Source organism: Somniosus microcephalus, chromosome 25 (assembly GCF_052327205.1).
Source record: "Somniosus microcephalus isolate GS21.2 chromosome 25, FLI_Smic_1.0, whole genome shotgun sequence".
Taxonomy (NCBI): Eukaryota; Metazoa; Chordata; class Chondrichthyes; order Squaliformes; family Somniosidae; genus Somniosus; species Somniosus microcephalus.
In genome coordinates this window covers 7483738-7495011 of record NC_141011.1, presented here as the reverse complement: position 1 = coordinate 7495011, position 11274 = coordinate 7483738, and the positions used below count along the sequence as shown (strand labels likewise).

Genomic DNA, 11274 nt, shown 5'->3' with positions numbered 1-11274 from the left:
AAAGTATGAATTTAATTGGTCTGCCATTTCTTTGTTTCCCATTATAAATTCCCCTGATTCTGACTGCAAGGAACCTATGCTTGACTTCACCAATCTTTTTCTCTTCACATATCTATAAAAGCTTTTACAGTCAGTTTTTATGTTCCCTGCAAGCTTACTCTCATATTCTATTTTCCCTTTCTTAATTAATCCCTTTGTCCTCCTTTGTTGAATTCTAAACTGCTCCCAATCCTCAGGATTATTGCTTTTTCTGGCCAATTTATATGTCCTCTCCTTGGATCTTGTGCTATCCCTAATTTCCCTTGTTAGCCATGGTTGAGTCACCTTTTTTGTTTTATTGTTATGCCAAACTGGGATGAACAAATTCTGTAGCTCATCCATTCGGTCTTTGAATGTTTGCCATTGCCTATCCACCGTCAACCCTTTGAGTGCCTTTCCCCAATCGATCCTACCCAACTTGCTCCTCAGACCATCGTAGCTTCCTTTATTTAAATTGAGGACCCTAGTCTCTGAGTCAACTACTTCATTCTCCATCTTAATGAAGAATTCGATCATATTATGATCGCTCCAACCCAAGGGGCCTCGTACAACAAGATTGCTAATTAATCCATTCTCGTTACATAATACCCAGTCTAAGATGGCCTGATCTCTGGTTGGTTCCTCGACATATTGGTCCAGGAAACCATCCCGTAAACACTCCAGGAATTCCTCCTCCACAGTATTGTTACTAATTTGGTTGACCCAATCTATATGTAGATTAAAGTCACCCATGATGACTGCTGTGCCCTTATTGCACGCTTCTTTAATTTCCCTTTTAATGCCGTCCCCAACCTCCGCCTTACTGTTGGGAGGTCTATATACCACTCCCACTAATGTTTTTTTCCCCTTACTATTTCTCAATTCTACCCATACAGATTCCACATCATCAGAGCTAATATCCTTCATTACAATTGTATTAATCCCTTCTTTAACCAGTAATGCTACCCCACCTCCCTCTCCTTTTTGCCTATCTTTCCTGAATATCGAATACCCCTGGATGTTGTGTTCCCAGTCTTGGCCATCCTTGAGCCACGTTTCCGTAATCCCAACCAAATCATATTCGTTTACCTCTATTTGCGCAGCCAATTCATCCACCTTATTACAAATGCTCCTCGCATTAAGACACAAAGCCTTCAGGCTTGTTTTTTTAATGCTCTTAGACCTATTAGAATGATTATTTACTGTGGCCACGTTTGATTTAAACCGTTGATTTCTCTGACTGCCACTTTTGTTTTTCTCCTTCCTATCTTTTGCTTTTATCCCTGTTTTCCTTTCCTCTGTCTCCCTGCTCAGGTTCCCAACTCCCTGCCATTTTAGTTTAAACCCCCCCGAACAGTGCTAGCAAACCTCCCCGCAAGGATATTTGTCCTGTTCTGGTTCAGGTGCAACCCGTCCGGCTTGTACAAGTCCCACCTTCCCCAGAAGCAGGCCCAGTGATTCAGCAAACTAAAGCCCTCCCTCCTGCACCAACTCTTTAGCCATGCATTCATCTGCTCTATCCTTCTATTCCTATACTCACTAGCACGTGGCACCGGGAGTAATCCGGAGATTACAACCTTTGAGGTCCTGCTCTTTAATCTGCTACCTAGCTCCCTAAATTCTTGCTGCAGGACCTCATCCCTCTTCCTACCCATGTCATTGGTCCCAATGTGAACCACGACCTCTGACTGTTCACCCTCCCCCTTCAGAATGCCCTGCAGCCGTTCAGTGACATCCTTGACCCTGGCACCAGGGAGGCAACAAACCATCCTGGAGTCACGTCTATGGCCACAGAAATGCCTATCTGTTCCCCTTACGATGGAATCCCCTACCACTATTGCTCTCCCACTCTTTTTCCTCCCTTCCTGAGCAGCAGAAGCACCCCTGGTGCCAGGAAGTTGGCTGCTGCTGCCTTCCTCTGGTAAGCCATCCCCCTCAACAGTATCCAAATCGGTATACCTGTATGAGAGGGGGATGGCCACAGGGGTCCCCTGCACTAGCTGCCTGCCTCTACTGCTCTGCCTGATGGTCACCCATTTCCCTTCTGCCTGTGCAGCCCTTACCTGTGGTGTGACCAACTCACTAAACGTGTTATCCACAACCCTCTCAGCATCGTGAATGCTCCAAAGCCCATCCATCCGCAGCTCCAGCGCTGCAATGCAGTCTGCTAGTAGCTGCAGCTGGATGCATTTCTGGCACACATGGTCATCGGGTACACCGGCAGTGTCCCTGAATTCCCACATAGAGCAAGAGGAGCATAACATGGGGCTGGGCTGTCCTGACATGACTTACCCTTTAATTAATTTAAATTAAATCAATACCACCAATTTAATGATATACTCAAGGGCGCTTGCCTGCCAGCAGTCCCCACTGCACCACAGAGACCCATGAAACTATAAACCACAGAATTTAACCCAGAGCGTGAGTGTTTAATCCACACCCTTCTGACTCAGAGAGTGCTATTAACTAAGCCACAGCTGACACTAAAGTTTGCATCAGTTTCCATGATTTCAGAGATGTCACTGGCTCTGGAGTGGGGGGGCAGGTGCAGGGCACAGCGCAGCCAGTGTTGGAGCAGTGAATGACTGACCGCAACTTCAGGATTTCTGTGTTAGTCTGTGCACGCACTAAATCCCGAAGTTGCGGTCAGTTTCAAAGGCGAAATGACGGCAAACGCTCTCAGTTCGCCATCATAAGGACCGCAAATTCCGGGAAGATATATGTGTAACTGAAAGTCGGTAAGTCACCTGGTCCTGATGGAATACTTCCTAGGTTGTTGAAAGAAGCAAAGGTAGAAATAGCAGAGGCATTGGTCACAATCTTTGAATCCTCATTGGATACAGGAGTAGTGCTGGAGGACTGGAGGGTTGCTAATGTTATACCACTATTCAAGAAAGGGGAGAGGGATAAACTAGGAAACTACAGGCATATCAGCCAAACATCGGTGGTGGGGAAGTTATTGGAAACCATTATCAGGGACAAAATAAACTTTCATTTGGAAAGGCCTGGGTTAATCAAGCAGAGCCAGTATGGATCTGTTAAAGGTAAATCGTGTCTGACTAATTTGATTGAAATCTTTGATGAGGTAATGGAGAAGGTTAATCAAGGTAGTGCAGTAGATGTTGTATATATGGACTTTCGGAAGGCATTTGGCAAAGTGCCACACAGGAGGTTTATTAAGAAGATGGAAGCCCATGGAATTAAGGGGAAAGTGATGGGATGGTTAGACACTTGGCTCAGTGACAGGAAGCAGAGGGTGGTGGTGAATGGATGTTTTTCATACTGGGAGGTGGTTTGCAGTGGTGTTCCCCAAGGGTCAGTTTTGAGTCCATTATTCTTTTGAATTGTTATAAATGACCTATACTCAGGTATATGGAGCAGCATTATAAAGTTTGCAGATGATACAAAACTTGGCAAAGTAGTAGATCATGATGAGGATAGTTTTAGGCTTCAGGGTGACAGACAGGATGGTGAAATGGGCAGAAGCAGGGCCAATGGAGTTCAATGTGGAGAAGTGTGAAGTGATGCACTTTGGGAGGACTAATATGGAAAGACAGTTTAGTATAAATGGCACAATTCTGAAAAGTGTAGATGAACAGAGAGACCTTGGTGTCCGTTTACACAAATCCTTAAAGGTGGCAGAGCAAGTTGATGAGGTAGGAAAAAAGTATATGGGTTACTTGGGTTTAGAAATAGAGACATATGGGGGAAAAATTGGGTTGGTTTGGGTGCTAATGGGGTGCAAATCCCCTAGTGCCTGGGAGCGGTGCTGCTAACGCCTCCTGTAAAATTCAGTGGGAGGTTATCGGTGGTGGTAGCCGGTTGCGCCCGCGCCACTGCACTGCCGGCGATGACGTCATTGCCGTGCGCAACACCCCGCTTGCGCCCCGGCCGCAAACGTCCCTTGCGCCCCCTGACCTATCGCCGGACGATACGTCCGACAGGATCAGGGGGCATTTTTGCAGCAGCGGCGGCGCCAGTTAAAGGGCAGGTGTCGGGCGCCCATTTTTATTTTGGCCGCCTGCGAACACCTGCCCCCTTTCACTTTTTTATGCGGGGTGCTGGCCGCGATTGCTCCTCTTGCGTGCCGGGCTGTTCTCACGGCACCCCGCTCCCCCGTGGTCCGGCAGGGCTCTGGTGCGCACAGCGCTAGGCCCCTCCCCTTTAAGGGATGGAGTTCAATGTGGAGAAGTGCAATACCGCGGCACGTAGTGCCGTGAAATTCAGTAGTAGCGCCCCAAGCAGGAGATGGAGTGCTTTCCAGTAGTGCCCCACCTCCTGCTTGGGGCGCTACTACTGAATTTATGGTGCAGGAGTGCTAACTTTTTCGTGGCGCTAATAGCATCCCGGCAACGTTAGCGCCCCAAAATGGGCACCACCCAATTTTTCCCCCTGGAATATAAAAGTCAAAGAGATCATGCCAGGACTTTATAAATCACTGGTTAGGCCTCAGTTGGAGTATTGTGGACAATTCTGGGCCCCACACTCCAGGAACGATGTAAAGGCCTTAGAAAGGGTGCAGAGGAGGTTGACCAGGATGTTACCAAGATGAGGAACTTCAGTTATGAGGAGAGGTTGGAAAAGTTCGGACTGTTCTCCTTGGAACGGAGAAGGTTAAGAGGTGACCTAATAGAGGTTTTCATGATGAGGCGAGGTTTTGATAGAGCAGAGAGAGAAAAATTATTCCTTCTGACGAGTGGGCCAATAATCAGAGGTCATAGGTTCAAAATCATTGACCAAAGATCCAGAGGGGAGGCGAGGAGAGATCTATTCACTCCGAGAGTTGTGGGGATCGGGAACGCTCGACCTGAACAGGTGGTGGAAGCTGATTCCATCAATAATGTTAAAGGGAGTTGGACGGGTTCTTGAGGATGAGGAACGGACAGGGTTACAGACAAGGAGTGGGGATGTGGGACTGAGCACGACTGATCTTTCAAAGAGCCAGCACAGGCACGACAGGCCGAATGGCCTCCTTCTGGGCTGTAAGTTTCCACGATTCTATGTTAGAATGGTGTGTGAATTGGAGATGATGGTATTCCTCCGGCATTGCTGCTCTTGTCCTTCTCACTAGAAAGGTTGCAGGGAAGAGATTGATCTGCATCTGGTGTGCCTCCTTTTAGCTCATTCCGGGGATGCCTTGGTGAGGGGGCAGTGACACATCCACTGGCTGAAGGAGAAGGCGCTGACACTCTACAATCTGAGGCAAATATAAAGGGTGCAAGGAGATCTTGTAACTGAAAAAGTTTAAATATCTACACACGCACAGACCAACGGCAGAGGATTCATGGGACTGAACATGGAGAACTTCCAAATATAGAAATTCAGATTAATTATCCTTAAAAATAAATGAGGCTTGTCTGTCACTTATGAAGATTAATGGATATGGGCGTTGGAACAAACGTGAGAGATAAGAACGTTTTTCACATAATTGGAAAATGGAATGTTTAACTGTGGGAGCAGATAACATTGGGGATCGTCAGCCAAAGGCAGACTTTAATGTTTTCTGAGAGTTTGTTACTTCAGATCTAGGAAGTAGCTAAAAATTAAGCACTGGGACCAAAAGGGAAGAACTTTAAAATAATGTAGTGACCTTAATTCACTGATGCCCTGCTCTGTGGTCCCATCCCAAAAGCCTGATGCAGAAACCGATTGCCCCGGCTGTAGGTAATTGTAATCAGGATTCCGCTTCACCCGTATGTTTGATGGGTGGGCACGAGCACCCCGTGATCTCTTTCAGCTCTTACTCCTTTCTCACTCTGCCACGTTTCTTCCCAAGGTGGCTGAGTCATCCAAACATTCAACGCTTTTTTCAAAAAAAATGTGAAATGATGCAGACAGGCAAGTCACCGTCATTGCTCGTCGCGCCGAAGCTGCAGCCGAAACCTGGTGTGGTTATTTATCTCGAGTAGATTCTCGGGAGTACAGGACGTGGACAGGGGGGGCACTGCCTCAGAATGTGTTCGAGTGTTTGTCTGGTGGTCGAGGCAGACACGCTCAAGCCGTGACCCCTTGTAACCTCCCTTCGCAGCTAGCTATGGGAGAAGCCAAATCTGACAACATGCACTAAGGCCGTAATAGAAGACATGGACCAGCACGCAAAGGAGGCCATGACTAATGTGAAGATATCAGAGCCACTCATAGCCTTTCAGGCCATCAGGCCCTAATTCATTTAGAATCCATGCAGTGCTCGCTTTGACAGCACAAATACTAAAATTGGAACGATACGGAGAAGATTAGCGTGGCCCCTGTGCAAGGATGATACGCAAATTCGTGAAGCGCTCCATATTTTTTGATAGAGTTAGATGAGGAAAGACAGGAGGAAGCTCAAGTGGAGCATAAATGCCGGCATGGACTGGTTGGGCCGAATGGCCTGTTTCTGTGCTGTATATCCTATGTACTCCTATTCTATCATTGACTCCTCTGATCCCATACTTTAAGGATCTAAATTCCTTCCTTACCCGCCCCCTCCCCCCCACACACACACACACACCCCTCTGAGAAAGATCAAACTGCACTGTTAATGGCCCAGAAATTCGGGTCGGGGACTTCCCGCAGGTGTAAGCCCCCGACCGCTGCACTTACCTTGCGCGCCGGCCGTTGAGCTGTGGGCCCGCGTGGGATTCTGATCCTGGGCCTGCTCCAACTGCCGGCGCGCAGTGCTTGCGTATCCCAGGGGCGCAGTTAGTTCGATGTGTCCCCTGGGATCACGTGGGCCATGGGGAGCCAATCGGAGCAGGGAATGCTTCATTCATAAGTTTGACAGGAAGGGCTGTCAAACTTATAAATACTACGAGCCCCAAAACAGCACTAAATCTTCAAATAATTTTTTTTTTAAATCACATTTTTTAAATAAACTATAAATTACACGAAATAACTATTTTAAACAATAATTTAAATTTTTGAAAAAAATAATTTTATTTTCTAGTGGGGCTAAACATAAACTTACCTTTCTTTAAAGTATTTAAAAATAATAAACCTGTGGAAAAAATGTTTTAATTTTAATTAATTCACCACTTACCTTGTAAAAAGCAGGCCTTACGACTGCTTTTTAAATGTGTAACTCCTGGAGACTTACCCTCCCGGGAAAACCTACAAAAAAAATGTAAGTTCGATGCGCAGGCGCTGCCTCTCCTGCGCACGTGTTCCACCTCTTAACCCCTTCTTTCAGGGGAATGGAAGTGCTGGTTTCCCGCGCATGCGCAGTGCATGCAGGAAACCGGCACTTCCATTGGGCCTATGGGTGGGTACCCCATGCGTACTCACCCGTGGAGACCCGAAGTTCTGGGCCATTAATGGAGGAGGCTTAGGGCTAATCTTATAGGATTCAAGGTCCTAAAGGATATGGAGATGATAAATGTCAATCTGTTTGATATAGTCACAGATTAGATAAGCCGGCATAGACTCAAACTTAGAAGAGGGAAGGTGATCAGATTTAACTCTGTTACACAGCAGGTGGTGAATGTGTGGAATGAATGGCCCAGGAAGGTAGTGTGGGCTGATTCTATCAACAACTACAAGAGGATCAGTAGCTGGAGCATCATTGGATAGAGGGGTCTGAGAGGTATGGTGAGATAGATGATTTCTTAGACACTGAGGGGGTGAAATTTGGCTGTAGTGCAAAACGGGTGATAGTGAATCAGCCGCCTGTTTCACACCACCCCGATTTTCTTTCCCATTGACTGGGTGTCACACAGGCTGCAGAATCGCTATCACCCATTTTGTGCTACCACGAAAGTTGAATTTTCGCCCCTGAGCCTGGTCTGATGGACAGAATGGGTCGTTCCTGATCCTGTACATTCCTGTGTAAAACATGGATTATATACAACTGCTGTCTGAAATGTGTGCCAATGCAATTTTTATTCTTTCTCTTTCAACATTTTTCATTTTTATTATTTTATTTTTGGAATGTGGGTGAGAGTGGTAAGGCTGCATTTAATGTCCATTCCTAGTTACTCTGAGAAGGTGATGGTGGGCCTCTCCTTGGATGATGTGGAACTTGGAGGCAAATGTGTTTCCCTGACATTACTGCTCTTGTCCTTTTTTGTTTGTTCCTGGGATGTGGGCATCGCTGGCAAGGTCAGCATTTATTGCCCATCCCTAATTGCCCTCGAGAAGGTGGTGGTGAGCCGCTGCCTTGAACCGCTGCTGTCCGTGTGGTGAAGGTACTCCCACAGTGCTGTTAGGGAGGGAGTTCCAGGATTTTGACACAGCGACGATGAAAGATCGGCGATATACTTCCAAGTCAGGATGTTGTGTGACTTGGAGGGGAACTTGGAGGTGGTGGTGTTCCCATGCGCCCACTGCCTTGTCCTGCTAGTTGGGAGAGGTCGTGGGTTTGGGAAGTGTTGCCGAAGAAGCCTTGGTGAGTTGCTGTGGTGCATCTTGTAGATGTCCTTCTTGATGGTGGATGGTGGAGAGGCTCTGAGAGGTCAGGAGGAGAGTCATTTGTTGCTTTGTGGTACTGTACATTAGTGCTGTGTCCAGCTGCGGCATTACTGCTACTTTCAGTAAATCACATGTAACAGTGGGACTGGGGTTTTAAAGATAATGATGCTGATCCCTTATTATTCTACTCTCAGTGGTGTTGTAAATGGTTGTGAATTTTTATAGCCCATCTCTCAGCTTCATTAGCCTGTGGATTAAGGAGCAAGCTGAGCTGTTTCCTTGTTCCTGTATATCATCTGTAATGTTCAAAAGGCGGACATTCACACTGGTCTCTGCACAAAGACAACATCTTACTCACAGTCTTCTCTTGCTTATATTCCCGCTTTTTGCTTCTGAATTTATGGAGCAGGTCTATCACCCTCTTAATGTGCAGCACAGAGGCAAAGCTCAACATCATTATAAAATGCAAGCTAGCACAAATGCTGGTTTTGTAACCCTGCTCTTGAGGCTGAGATACAGCAGCTTCTTCTATTTCTCAAGATGTGAACGATAGAGGCAAGCTGGCATTCATTGCCCAGCCCTATTTGCCCTGAGATGTTGGTGGTTATTCTTTCCTTGAACGATTCTTTATAATAAACTGGGTTGCTAGACCACTCCGGAGGGCATTAGGAATTTGGGCTGGATTTTCCCAGCGGAGGCGAGATGGCAGCGGGAGTGCCGGTTGGCGGATTCCGGTCCTGCTCCCGGCTGCAGCTGCTCTGTCAAAAGGATTTTCCATTAATAGGGCTTGGTAAGCCCGCCCTGCGGGGTTGTCGGCCAATTAAAAGGAAGCGGGTCTGATTATTTCATTTGATGACACGTCATCAGCTGATTTCCTTAAAGGGACCACGGCCACATTCATTTTGACAGTTGTGCTGTCAGTGTTCTGCAGCAGTGAGGTGCTGGAAACACTGCACAAAGGTGGACGCTTGCCCCCAGGCTCTCACATGACTCCCTCCATATGCTTATGGAGGGAGTCACAGCACGCAGGGAGGTTCTCTTCCCTTCCAATGGGTGGAAGAGACCGCCCCAGGACACCAATGCATCCTGGTTGCACATTGCACTGGAGGGCACAAGCAGGGATGTTGTCAGGAGAACCAGGCTGCAGTGGTGCAAACCTTTCAATGATCTCAGTAGATCACAAAACATTACTACAAAGCCACACTCAACCTCATCTTGCTGTGCCCCTCATCACATCCCCATCACTCTGCCTTCCCTACCATACTCCTGCACATCTTTACTCACACCAACTTACCATGCACCCATCCCTCACTATTTACATTATCACTTCCCCATCTCACTAGCTACCCCTCACACTCACCCTCATCCTAGTCCAATCATACCAACTAACAACACACAAGGGTAGGCACTTGGGTGTCTTATGCAATGTTCATGTAAATTTTCTGTTAATGTGTTGTCAAACATTGAAATCTTTATTTTCAACACTTTGCCTTATTGTACAGATCTGTGCTCACCTTTGGAAGTATCTTAGTGAGTTGCAGTGAATGGTGAGACATAACGGTATACCCGCAATGGTGATGAGTGTGAAAAGAATGGCTTGGTGATTGTAGGAATGCTTTATGGTGTTGATGTGGGGTAGTGCCAACCTGATGCATCATGTGGCAGCCAGGGTTTACAGCGTCAAGTGAAGTAAATCTGGCCATGGTGATACCATTGCTGGCCTCCCGGGCAGCAATGTGGTTGGGTGCTGATGCCCTGTGTCCTGTGCAGCATCAGGTGTTTGCGGAGAAGGTTGGACATATAAATTGGCCAGAAAAAGCAATAATCCTGAGGATTCGGAGCAGTTTAGGATTCAACAAAGGAGGACAAAGGGATTAATTAAGAAGGGGAAAATAGAATATGAGAGTAAGCTTTCAGGGAACATAAAAACTGACTGTAAAAGCTTTTATAGATAAGTGAAGAGAAAAAGATTGGTGAAGTCTGTATTGATTTCTTTGTGGGTTCAATGATGAGACATTTATGAAAGAGAATGAGTTTTTATCTAAAGTATGTTCAAACCTTTTATACAGCTTTTACAGGAGACATTATGCTGTGATGCATCTCGAACGAAACCGAAACTAAACTCTCTAAACTGCCTTGCTTGTCTCGGTCACATGACCTCTGCTGGTCAGGCACAAGCAATCAATCAGGCAACTATGCTGGTAAGGCATGATAATCAAACAGGCAAATAACATCACTATTTGCTGATATCATTAAAAAGTCAAGCGTAGGTCCCTTGCAGTCAGAATCAGGGGAATTTATAATGGGGAACAAAGAAATGGCCGACCAACTAAATACATATTTTGGTTCTGCCTGAAAGAAATCAGTATTTGTAGGGAAATGGTGTTAGGAAAATTGATGGGACTGAAGGCCAATAAATCCCCAGGGCCTGATAATCTACATCCTAGGGTACTTAAGGAAGTGGCCCTAGAAATAGTAGATGCATTGCTGGTCATCTTCCAGAACTCGATAGACTCTGGAACAGTACCCATGGATTGGAGGGTAGCTAATGTTACCCCACTATTCAAAAAAGGTGGTAGAGAAAAAGCAGGGAATTATAGACATCGGTAGTGGGGAAAATGCTAGAGTCCATTATAAAAGATGTAATAGCAGAGCACTTGGAAAGCAGTGACGGGATCGGACAAAGTCAACATGGATTTACAAAAGGTAAATTGTGCTTGACTAACCTACAGGAATTTTTTGAGGATGTAACTGGTAAAATAGATAAGGGAGAACCAGTGGATGTGGTATATTTGGACTTTCAGAAGGCTTTTGATAAGGTCCCGCATAAGACATTAGCATGCAAAATTAAGGCACATGGGATTGGTGGCA

The 11274-nt window shown here is 46.3% G+C and overlaps 1 non-coding gene across 1 annotated transcript; it reads left to right on the top strand.

The window, feature by feature from the left end:
- Window positions 1-6201: 6201 nt before the first annotated feature.
- LOC147100489 (U6 spliceosomal RNA) lies at window positions 6202-6308 on the top strand. The gene has a single exon (XR_015073640.1). It is a non-coding gene; the product is annotated as a U6 spliceosomal RNA (small nuclear RNA).
- Window positions 6309-11274: the final 4966 nt, after the last annotated feature.